This window comes from Apodemus sylvaticus, chromosome 13, assembly GCF_947179515.1.
Source record: "Apodemus sylvaticus chromosome 13, mApoSyl1.1, whole genome shotgun sequence".
Taxonomy (NCBI): domain Eukaryota; kingdom Metazoa; phylum Chordata; class Mammalia; order Rodentia; family Muridae; genus Apodemus; species Apodemus sylvaticus.
The window spans coordinates 67,322,321-67,335,263 of NC_067484.1; the positions used below are offsets into that span (position 1 = coordinate 67,322,321).

The window sequence follows — 12,943 nt, forward strand, 5'->3', positions numbered from 1 at the left end:
CGCCCTTGTCTCTGAGCCTTAAACTGTTCTGTTCTGCTTATTCTTTTAAAGCCTTAGTGGGACTTCGCTGGAAAACACAGTGTGAATATTTACAGAGACCAAAGTGAGGATTTGGTGTATGTCCACGCTGTGTGACGAGGACCGTGGTGGAGGTGATAAGTCCACCATCACCACGCAGGCTCTGCTCTTAGGGTAAGAGCGCCTATGGTCCATTCCCTCAGTCAACCGCATCATAAGGATACTGTTGACTGCAGTCACATCACACTGCACTACACATGCCAACTTACTCACCCAGAGCACTACACACTCTTTGACCAACATCTCCCCATCTCTCACCCCCACTCTATGCCCCAACAAGCACATTCTACTGTTTCCAGGTTCATTTTCTTTTTCTCTTTTGATACAGTCTCATGTAGCCCAGGCTGGCCTCGGACTTGATATACAGCCAAGGATTATCTTGAACTCCTGATCCTCCTGTCTCTACCTCCCTTCTGCCTCAGGTACAGGCTTAGGCCACCGGGCCTGGTTTAGGCCCTGACGGGAATGGATCTGAGCTACATACGCAGTCCTTAGAATTTTTCCTAAGCCTTAAGTTTTGAGTTCAGCGTTACCCAAAGGTCTGATGGGACAAAGAGAACTTGAAGAGACTCAGCCTTCCTCTGCCTTACTCCTTCCAGGATATTTCAGTCAAGTAAAACCAGGTAGCTTAGCGCTGTGATCTGCTTTAGATCCTGAGAGCCGCCATGAGTCCCCCTCCCTGCTTCCCCCGCAGCTGCTAGCCCTTGTCTATCAAAATAAATTCCAAATCCTTCGTCACATCGAGACAGACCCCCAGAACAACGGCACATGCTGGGCGAGGCTGAAGGATAGACAGCCAGGGCACAGCCGCCTCAAATGCAAGAGACTACTGAGGTGACCAGGGGCAGTTTCCACGGAAGGACATGATCACAGAGTTCCTGACATGTCACTCAAACCTGACCTCCATGTCACCTCCTCCTTCCCTGCCCAGTCCACTACACTCCACACTCTTTCCCCTCAGGGATACATGCATCTCCTAAGGTACCTTCTACTTCACTTCCACACATACCTGCCTCCAAAGAACACTATGCTAGTTGCTATGGCATTTGAAGGAATGCTTCAGACAATTTAAAAAAAAAAAAAGTAACCAAACAGAAATGTATACCTTGAACAAATCTTTCCAACAGATGGGACTTGAGGCATTTATTACCCTTCTCCGGTCTGGGACTTTTCAAGGACTGCTAGCAGTAGGCCAAGCTGGGAGCTGTTTGATGGTACCTCTCTGACCAATTACACACTAATTAAAAGACAACGGAGTGCTGGAGGTAGCAGCTTTGCATATGGACTTTAATTACTGGGTCCTAGTTTTGCCAAAAAAACACAAAAGGCTTTTTCTGGCTGGATGATGAAGTGGAGGGGGAACACATGGTTTGCATGGGAGGGGAAGGCAGCAGCGTCATCCAGAGCAGGAAGCCCAGCAGACACCCTCCTCCATCCCCTAGATCCCCCCCACCCAAGATCTCCCTCCCACAAGTCCTGTGGATCCGAGTTATCCTAAGTGCTGCATTCAGTACCACCGGAACAAAGGGTATTCTCGGTAGACTTGGCACAGCTATTCTGGACTCCACACATCTCTGGGCCTTCTCTGGATTGGCCTTTTTTTTTCCCAGTCCCGTGGCCTGCTCTTGATTTGGGCTCAAAATATTTGTCTCTCCCTTACCTATAGGTCTCATAGAGCCTGGGGTAAGAGGGTGGGGTCCCAGAATTAGTTTTTGGCTACCCAGAACCCATTCCTCTGTCTTTCCTAGTTAAGTCAGTGTGTAAAGGTGAGGCAAGACTCCAAGGCAGGCGCCTGTGACCTGGGCACAACCAATGTGCACACACGACCCCTTCTTGCCCTACTGTGTGTCAAGAATGGGTACCTGACCCAAGGCACTATCCACTGCAGACTTGGGGAGACATGTTATCTATCTGTTCAAGTCAGGGTGAGAAGTACTGTACACAGTTGTCCTAAGGAAGAGTAGATATGAAAGAAAGAGGCTTCCCAGGAAAGACAGAACTGAGAAAAGAAAGAAGGAAGCTACAACTGGGGAGTTGCCATGATGGATCAAGCCATTCCTGAAGGAATCCACTCAGAATGTTTTCAAGAACTGTACATTAATAACTTAATTTTTTGTATTTGCACTGGCTCCAATGGGCTTTCTATTTACAACTAAACTCATCCTGTCTGGCAAGAATAAGACCAGAGGCAAGCAGCTAAAACATGCACCCCTACAAGGAACACACCGAGACTACCTGAGGGGCCCTAGAGATCTTGGCCATAGCCAAAGATTCCAGAGCTGGAAGAGCTGTTGGAAACTAAGATCCGGGTCAGCTGTCTTTGCCAATTGTTTCTTCACAGGTGTGCACATGAAGGCCGGTAGAGGGAAGAGGTCCCATGGCAGCCAGGTGACAAATTCTTCCCTTTGCCGTCTCTGAGTCTCATGCACAGCTGGGATTCCCTAAAGCCTGAACTGAACACTGCAGAGCTCCTTCTCAGCTAACAAAAGCATCTTCCCTTTTTCTTTTCATACAACGGAGGCGTCTTCCAATGCCTTTCCGGCATAGGCAGCCTCCACATCCGACATCACTCCTCCATTGTCTTTGATGCTAGCCACATCCTCCTCCTGCTCACGAGTCTGCCCTTTCAGTTGCTCAAAGCCCTGTCTTCTTGAGTCTAAGCCTACAGACACTGAAGAGCCCTGCCCTACACACCTCTGCATCCCTTAACTTCCTGCCCAGCCTTCTCCATCCTTTCTCTATTCTCGCAAGGAGTTAAAGTGCATTAAAGACAGCTACGATTTTTTTTCACACTGTGCTCATAAGTAAACACACACACACACACAGAGAGAGAGAGAGCCCTCTGAAATCAATTCTTCATAACTTACTAATCCTTACTGGTAAAACACTTATTTCTTCCTATGGTTAGATCTCAGTTGCCTGAAATACCTTTATGTATTTTTCAGAGACAGGGTCTTGGGCTGGCTTCCAACTCCTAGGTGCAAGCAATCTTGCTTTCGCCTTCCAAATGGCTGGAATGCACCGCCAAACCGAAGGTACCTGACACTTTTTCAAAAGGCTTGGGGTGGTCGCAAAACATACATCTCATCATCTATTTCCTGCAGACTCCTTAAATGACCTGATCAGTTATTTTTGGTTCCTGTGACTAAATTCCCCTATTTCTATGACAGATTCATGCCATTTGCCAGTACTTAGTGTTAGCCAAGATCTGGCAATGCACACATGGAAGACCTCGTGCAGACATAAAATAAGGGTACCACTCTTAAGAACCCAGCATGCAGTTGGAAGCCCTCAAGAAGGGCAATTATTATTTTTATATTCCTGTCAGAGTGTCTTGTGAATTTACAGTTGTCGAAAAAGAGCCGTGAGAGCCTGGGTGAGAGCGGCAGGCTCACTGGTTTTCTGGTCCAGGTGAGAGCGTTTCTTAGAATGTTGGGCTGGGAAGTGGGGGTAGGGAGATCATTCAGATACAAACGCTCGATACCATCATCATCTGAAGCCTCCCTTTTGCAGAAATCTGCAGCTTCTCGTGGATACCATCTGATCAGCAGTATCTTCTATTACCAGAAGTTTTCCTGGGGTGAGAAACAGGAATTTAAAAAAACAAAAACAAAAAACCTGATAGGTATTTATAATAGGTACGAATTCTAGATGTTTTCTCTTAGCATCGTGATTAACGTAAATAATTAGGTTATTTTCTCTGTAAGTCTTTCTTCTGAATAGTGAGCCTCAGGACAGTGGATTATGGACCAAGCAATGAACCTTTCCCAACTCTCTCCCATCTCTACCCTCCTGGGACCAGCTTGTAAACCCTTTCACGCTCCTCCACTGCCTCCCTCTTTTTCTCTTTGGCCAGGAGTGCACCTTCCCTGACGACCCTTTCCTTCCAAGGGTCTGAGGCCTGCCATCCAGAGAGGATCTGTGACCAACACTGGAAAGTGTGGCTATTCGCTTGCAGGATGAATGAAGTGGGGAAAGAGTAGAGGGAAGCCCAGATTCTGACTGCCTTCTGTCTAAGCTGAGATATTTGCTCCTTGAACATGCCTGGAGCCACATATCAGAAGACTGTGTGACTTTCGCGGCTCATCCAGACATGGTAGCAACCTGCCAAGTCTGTGTGTTCCACTATACGATGGGTCTATCTGTCACTCAGTCATTTTGCAATTCCATCTTTCAAACAATAGCTGTTGTCACAGCTCTGACCTCTGGCCCCACTTTCTGAATGCCCAAAACTAAGAAGTAGGTTTTCTCTAGCACAGAAAAATTCAGTGTTATCTATGGGCCCCCTGTAACTGACCTTCTAGGGTGCCTATTAGAAAGTTCCTGGACTGGCCCCAGAGAGACAGAGGCAGTTGGACTCCAGTGACCAGTGTCATCAGTGGCTGTTAAAGACACAAAACATGAAGGACATTGATCCAAATTTTGTCTGTGTGTCCCAAGTCTAGAAAGGGAGGAGTGTTTTCCTCTTTATGCCTCATCTACAATGTGACAATCCCAGTGCCCTCATGGGGCTGTTTTTCTTTTACCTCTGGGTTTCCCAGACAGCCTCCCCTTTTGCCTTTCTCCTGAAATGAGACTAAGAACCCAGCTGCATGGTTAGAGATGGTGCGGCACAATTCACAAAGCCCACACTCAAATTGTACCAGAGAACAGATCCACTGAGCCTTCAAGGGGACAGAACCAGCCTGTGCCTGCTTAATCTTATACCAAGGCTATAGCCACATCAAGACAACACACCCGGTAAGTTCCTCATGAATGGAGCTGGATGCCTATCTCCATGTGAACCCATGCATACGGAGACACGGGGTGGCGGGGATGTGCAATTCACTCCCTTTCCTTTTCTCCTTTTCAGCATCCCACACCTGAGCTGCTCAACCTAATCCCTGAATTGATAAACACTCCTACTACTATTTGGGAACTTTCTATTCTCTCTTTTGTGTGACTTAGGCCAACATCCACTTGATTACACTTGGGTTAGTTTCTCTTTTGTGTCTTTTACTCTTCTTGACTAAAGCAGCAGAAAATGTTCTCCCTGGTTGTAGGAGTGCAGCTTGTTTTGCTGAGACATAGTAGTCAGAACTGAACTTATAAACAGTTGTTGTGAACTAATTTATCTCTTTCCTGATATTTTCCCCTTTCAGTGCCCCTTGTTGTTATGATGGTGGCGTTATCTATTTTTATGCATGTGAGTATTTAGTCGGCATGTATGTCTGTGCGTCTGTGCTTCATGACCATGCCAGTATCTGGAGTTCAGAAAAAGGTGTCAGACCCCCGAGACTGAAGTTGCAGAAAGCTGTGAGCTACGTGAGCACGCTGGGAACTGAACGTGGGTCCGCTGAAAGAGGAGCCAGTACCCTTAGCCACTGAGCCATCTCTCCAGCCCCTCATTCAGTCCCCTCAAAGGAGATTGGTCCCGAAACCCCTAAGGATATCACAGCCTTCACGTGATCATGTTCCTGATGTGAAATGTGATATTTGCATGTAACCTGCATCCTCCTGTGCCCTAAATTTCTCACAATATCCAATATGAGCTAAACACCACTAAATTATTATTCTGTCTTAAGGATTAACAAGCAAAAAGTTGGTGTATTTTCAGTCTAGATTTCTTTTTTTTTTTCTGAATATTTTCCATCCACAGTTGGCTGAGTCTGTGATTATGGGAGTCATGGATACAGAGGACTGACTACTATACTATTTTTATCACCTATGGAAGTGCTGCCTAATCACGAAGTCTAGAATCAAAACCTCGGGTACTGACTGGTACCCCTTCTCTACTGCTGATGGTGATTTTCCCCTATAGTGGCTATCTGGTACCACAAAAGTAACTGTCCCTACGTCCACACTCACAGATGACCTGAGTCAACCCACAAGGAGCATGGATGGTCAGCTTACCACCCTAGACTCTTGTTCCTCAACCAATCCCCTGCCTTCTACAGGCTCAGCTCAGTGGACCCTCTGCTACACAGTTCTCCATAGATAGCCAACACTTCATTTCAGGATAATGCATGCCGTCTTCGCGTCTAGCTTTCTTACGAGCATTCCCGCCACATCAAGCTAGGAGCTCATTTCCCCAAATATTGCCTCCACAAACGTCATCCGCACCATCTACCCTAAAGCCCTGCTTCGAGTGCTTTCATCCTGGCATCTGAAACGTGTCTGGGAGCATCCCGGGAGACTCACAGTCCCCACCACAGAATCTCCATGTGGGCCTTTCACAGTCGCTCCTTTGAAGCCTTCAAATCCCCCAATGAGCAGTTGTCTCTTCTTCATAAGGCTGCGTGGACTCTATTTCCTTCGGTCTTTGTCCTGTGCTTTTCAAGCGACAGGATCTGAGCTGAGGGACGAGGTCCCTTAATTGGCTTTGGCAGGTCGCTTGTTTCATGCTGACACGCGTCAAGCTCCCCATTTTATCAGGCTTCGGACATCCTGTCATGGTTTTCTCCCCAGCCTAGATCCTTGGGTATAACTGGCCCCCACCCTCAGCTTGGTGTAGTTTTAATGTTAAGTTGGCTTTCCATCTATCTTACTCTCCAGGCCTGCACATCTGGAACCATTCACAACGCGGTGGTTGAAATTTCCACTAATTCAAATGGAATGCTAGGGACGGACGCCATGGGGAGGCCCTCAGCTTCCCTCGGTCCAGGCAAGTCATTCCACTGGAAGAAATGTGTGTGTCAAACAAACATCCTAGAAAGGGCTCACTAGGGCAGAACCCTGAACTCAGGACACCAGAGAAGTCCAGCTCTGGATGTGGTGACTCTGAGGTAAGGCTGTGGGCAAGGCTATGGAATAAATGGTGCCCTTCAAACTTCCCCTTTGAAGAAGAGGACTACGTGGCTGGAGAGGCGACTCTGCAGTTTAGAGCACTTGCTCTTTTAGGGAATCAGAATTTGGTTCACATAATATATGACAGGCAGCTCACAACTGCCTATAACTCCAGGTCCTGGGGATCTGAAACTTCTGGCTCTGCAGGCATCTGTGCTCACATGCATATACCTACCCACATGCGATAACACACACACACATACACACACACAGACACACACACACACCTCTACACATAATTAAAAATAATGAAAAGAATTACATATTTTTTTAAAAGATAGAAGGTTTAGCCGAAGTGTCCTTCTTTCCTTCCTGCTGGGTGCTGGCTGATTGTTGTCCAAACAGGTAAGTGCATGAAACCCAGGAAAGTGGTATTGGTCTTGGCTGGCTACTCCTCCAGACACAAGCCGTCATCATGAAGAACGTTGATGACGGCACTTCAGACTGTCCTTACAGCCATGCCCTGGTGGCTGGAAGTGACGGAAATGCCCAGAAAGTGACAGCTGCCATGGCCAAGAAGAAAATCGCCAAGTGATCCAAGATCAAATCCTTCGTGGAAGTTTATAACTACAACCACCTCAGGCCCACGGGTCCTCTGTGGATATCCCCTTGGACAAGACTTTTGTCAACAAGGATGTGATCAGAGACCCAGCTTTGGAACTCAAGGTCAGGCAGGAGGCCAAGGTCAAGTCTGAGGATCGAAACCAGACAGGGAAGAACACATGGTTTTACCAGAAGCCTTGCTTTTAGGCATATTCTTATTTTCATCATTAAAATTTTTTTAAAATAAAAAAATAAATAAATGATAGGAGGTATTTCCTCCTTCCCTCTTCACTCTACCCCCTCCCTTTACCCCTGAATTATGAAGGCACCATGAGAAGGTAGCTGCTGTCTGCTAGCTGGGAAAGAGGATCCAGACCAAACCCTAACCATGTTGACATCACGACCTTGGTAATCTCAGCCCCCCAGCTGTGGGAACCAAAACCTCTGGAGTTGACACCTAGCCCATGTTCTTTTGTCACAGAACCCACGCTTATAACACAGACAACAAGCTCCAACATCCTTGCCTAGTTTACCTAGTTCACAGGTACCAACTAGAATCCAAACATGACCCTCTTTACTTGGCCACCATTGTGCCCAGGAAGGATACAGATATCAAGGAAGCAGCAAGAAAACTCAGGAAGAAGCACCTAGAAATGTGCTTCCCATCCTCCCAACTTCCCACCCACTGGAAAACACCACCCGACTGTGTTATATAATCATAAATATCTTCCAAACAACATAGTCACTCGTGCGTAAAAGCATGGACTAAAAACCCGTAAAGGTGCACACTGAATGGGCAGCTGTCGTCGTCATCCCTGGAGTAGACTGGGAAAGAGGCAAGGATGTTGATAAAGGGGGACTTTGGCTGACGTCAATGATTTCAATGTGTTTGTCTATAAAAGGAAAACCACACAGTCTTGTGTTTATCTGCTAAACAAAGAAAGAACAGAGGCAGTGTGTGGGGGCATGGTGGGCCTGGCTTTCCTGTTCCGGTCGCATCCTCCTTTCTGGGCCTTTTCTCTGGGACAGAGGAGTGGAAAGTTTGAAGGTTCATGACTGTCCCATGAATGTCTTATCTCTAGTAGTTGGTGCCATACTCATCCCATGGTAACCGTGTCTTAGACACACATGTCCTGCTTAGGTTTTGCATGTTTGTTTTTATTTATTTATCTTATTAATTTCTTTGGTCAACTAGATATAAGCCAGAATCATTTGAGAAGGGAGCTCCTTCTCAGCTTTGAAAACACCCCCCAAAACCCACACCACAGTGGCTTGTGAGAAAGCCTGTGGTGTGTTTTTCTTGATGAGTGATTGACGTGGGAGAGCCCAGCTCACTAGGGAAGACCCACCCCTGGAAATGTGGTCCCAAATTATATGGAGACAAAGCCAGGAAGCAACATCTGTCATGGCCCTTGCTTCAGTTCCTGCCTCCAGGTTCCTGCCTCGAGTTCTTCTTACCCTTCTTGTCATGATGACAGAAACCTAAGCAAGACAGTGTGAAGGTGTCCATGACTAAAGGAGACAGGAAGGAGCAGAGCTCACCAAGAAGATTCTGTGAGAACCTGGCCAAGAGAAACAGCAAAGCCTCAGGACAGAACCTGGCAACTCTAGATATGCACAGGTGTGGCACAAGTGGGAAGGGAGTCAGTTTGGCTCCAAACATAGATGGCTCATGGGATTCTATTATTATTATTATTATATCATTCCCTTTACAACCCAATATCAGCCCTTCCTCTTCTCCCAGTACCCCTCATGCAAATCCTCCCTGACCTCCCCAACTTTACCCTTCTCTTTAAGGGGAAGCCCCCCTCTGGGTATCAGACTCTACCCCCTCCCCACTCCTACCCCCTGCACACATCAAGTTACTGCAGGACTAGGCACATCCCCACCCACTGAGGGCAGACTAGGTGGTCAATTTGGAGGCACAGGGGCCACAGGCAGGCAGGCAATGGGCTCAGGGACAGTCCTGCTCCAGTTGTTTGTGGGACCCACATGAAGACCAAGCTGCTTACTTGCTACATATGTTCAGGGGGTCGAGGTTCAGTCTGTGTTTGCTCTTTGGTTGGTGAGTCAACCTCTGAGAGCTCCCAAGGGTCCAGGCTAGTTGACTTTGCTGGTTTTCCTGTGGAGTCCCCGTCCTCTTTGGGTTCCTCATCTTTCTTCCACCTGTTCCATAAAACTCCTCGAGTTTCATCTAATGTTTGGGTGTGAATCCCTGCATCTCTTTCCACTGGCTGCTGGGTGGAGGACAGTTATGCCAGGTTCCTATCTGCAAGCATAGCGGAGTATCATTAATAGTGTCAGGGATTGGTTCTTGCCTGTGAGATGGGTCTCAATTTGGGGTCGTCATTGGTTGGCCATTCCCTCTGTCTCTGCTTTATCTTTGTCCCTGCACATCTTGTAGATGGGACACATGGCTCACAGGACTCTTGACGGCACCTGAAAAGCATGCTGGAGGCAGAAACCATGGCTGCAGCACTGAGGGAGATGAAATCCCCTACGGTATGCGGCCCTGTGCTTTCTGCCTAACCAAGGTTCCCGAGATCCCCATGGAGACTCTGTCGTCCTACAACATACAGGAGTATTTAAAGGGCAAGCATGCCCAGTGCCACACTGAGCCTGGGCCTGTTCCCATCACTTGGTAGAATAAATAACTCACTTTTCTAATCCAATATCTCTACCTGTAAAATAAAGATGGCCCCACGATCCTCCACGCACCTTCCTGGGAAAAGAGTTAAACAAAACCCACCTGCATAGAAAGATAGCCAGGGACAGCCATGGGACCTCAGCCACACAGAAGGTGATCATTCTAACTCCTAGAAACAAAATTCTTCCTCAAGCACTACAGTTGATCTTGCGGACCATGGACTGGGCCTTTACACAGCAGTAAAGGGAGCAGGCAGCCACTGTCCACCATATCCCTCACCCTCCAGTTCTGCAATGAAGCCCTAATTGCCCTGTTGTTGGGGAGAGGTTTTATAGATTTCTTTAAAGGCCTAATTAGTCGACTTTAACTAAACAGGTTACCCTTAGTGGGTTCAACTCAATTAGGCAAAGGGACTGAGATTTTCCTGGCAAGCAAGCAAGGCAGAGAGGACGGGCCACAGATGGACCCACAGACAGACTGACAAATTCCATCGGCTGGTGGATCCCCAGTGGCTTTTCCCTTCCTTTCCTGCTCATCCCCTTTCAGACAGCTGGCACAGCCACTGGGAGCAGAGACCCGGGAGCATCTCAGTCATTTCCCTAGGGTTTCAGCCTCACTTCCCCATCCCACCGCACAGTCACCCTGTACAAAACAGTTCTTCACACATACAATCTTCCCTGGCTTTTCCTCTCTAGCTGAATCCTGACTGAGATACTTCCCACCTGGGTTAACTTGGGAGCAAAATAAAGCTACTTCCTCTTTTCCACATCAGCCACAGTTAAGTATCTTAAAGCTGATGCAAACAGAATAGAGCTATCTGTCACTATTTGCAATAGTTCTAACCTACAAAGTCACCATAAACCCTGAATTACTGATTCCAGCATCACTGCTTCTGGGGGAAACTGTATTCATTCATTCACTCATTCATTTATGCATATACTCACACTAGGCAAATAATACTCTAGCACTGACCTACATCCCAGTGTGTCACTTCTAAGAGAAACCTAAGTTAGGTCCTGTTTACCCCTCAATGGAAGAAGCCTCTGGAATGATGGATTGGCCCTGCCTCATAACATAGGAGTGATATTCTAGTACTAGGTAGCCATAAAAGTGACAAATATTTATAGTAATATAATCAGAAGGCTTGGAATAGGGTCAGGGTGCTTCCCTCTCAAGCACTTACAGTGTGTCAGGCACAATTATAAGTACTCTGGGTGCTTTATCGTTTTTTTTTTTATACCAAATACACGACACGCCTGTCAAAGAAAGCCAAAGGAAATGGCACTCTCCTAGGGTGCCAAGAGCCTCAGTCTGTTCAACTGATAAGTTCCCACTCAACCTGACATACAATGTTAAATTCAGGAAATCTGCAGGAAACGGGAGACAGCCAGTTGGTTGTCTCCAGGCTGGTCACACCAACTTGGGCTCAAATTCTGTCTAGTGTGTCCATCTGGGAAGAGTGACAGTGTCGCTGAACTTTAGTTTCCCCATTTAAAAATACGTTTAGCAGCAGTAGAACCTCCCTGCAAGAGTGTGGTGAGGGATCAGAAACATAAAGCCCTTGACACAACCCACCTATACATCAAGATATCAAAAAATGTCAGAAATGTATTCACCCCGGAAAACTTGAGTACTCCCACATCATAGCAAATGGTATAATGGAGATTTCCGATCTGAATTGGATAGCTCTAGACTAATGTGAAGTCTGTAAGCATTCATTCTGAGTCCATCCAGACAGTGGCTGCGGCTGTGGGATGACAGAAGAGAAGCAACAAAACACAGAGTTCAGCAAACTGGGCAAGGCACCTGGGAGGTGGAGACAGGCAGATCAGGAGTTCAAGGCCAGCCCCAGCGAAATGATAAGTATAAAGTCAGCCTGGGTTGTATGGAACTCTGTCTCAAAGAACAACAAAAGTTTTATCAGCTTCCAGCCACAAAACACAACACAAAATTTATATACAAAAAATGTTTTTAGACATAGGTAAGTTTTTAGACAAAGTACAAGACAAGGGGTTCCCTGAGGGAAAAATATAAAGCAAGACCAGGAGCATCCAACAGCCTGTCTAAAGACAGGGTCCAGGGCCACTGCAGGAAAGAGTAAGTAAGCAGGTCAGCAAGTAAGAGAACTTGCTGGGGAATATTCCACCCAAGCAGATTAGCATGCCTTCCTAACACAGACAGCTTCGGGTACAGTCCTTCAGAGCAGGCCTTTCCCTACTGAGTCCAAATTAGCTCAGGCGCAATATTGGCAAACTGCTCCTTTAATACTAAGTATTTCCGGCTGTGGGTCACAGGGTCACTGCTGCAATGCCCCAGAGCTCTATTGCCAGAGCATTAAAGCAGCCACAGACAAGATGTCAACAGACAGCCATGGTGTGTCCCAATAAAACTTTATTTCCCAATACAGGCAGCTGGACTGTGGGGCAGAGTGCAGCCACCTCTGGTTTAGATAAACACTATTCTAGACTCACCCTAGCTGTGCTGAAAGGCAGACTCTCAGGGACCTAGCTAGTTCCAAGCAACTCTGAACCCCAGACCGAGCAAGTTCAAACAGGAACTAGAGAGATGCAAGAAGCCAGCGTGCTACAATACAGAGCTCATAACATTCAAATCCAGAGCTGTCAGATCTGCAAAGAAGCAGGAAAACACAGCACATGAGGGGAGAAAGCAGTCAAAAGGAGTAGACCCAGAAAGGCCACAGATCGCAGGATGAGCACACAGACACCAAAGAGGAATTAGAACGGTGTGCTCCACAGAGAAAAGGGAGAGAAAAGAATCCTGGGGGTGGGGGGAGAATGTGGAGTGGAGAAGGTCACATTGGGTCACATTGAAAAATAAAACAAATGGGGT

General features: G+C 47.0%; 1 pseudogene; it reads left to right on the top strand.

The window, feature by feature from the left end:
* Positions 1 to 7,253: 7,253 nt before the first annotated feature.
* Positions 7,254 to 7,653, top strand: LOC127663950 (60S ribosomal protein L27-like; annotated as a pseudogene).
* Positions 7,654 to 12,943: the final 5,290 nt, after the last annotated feature.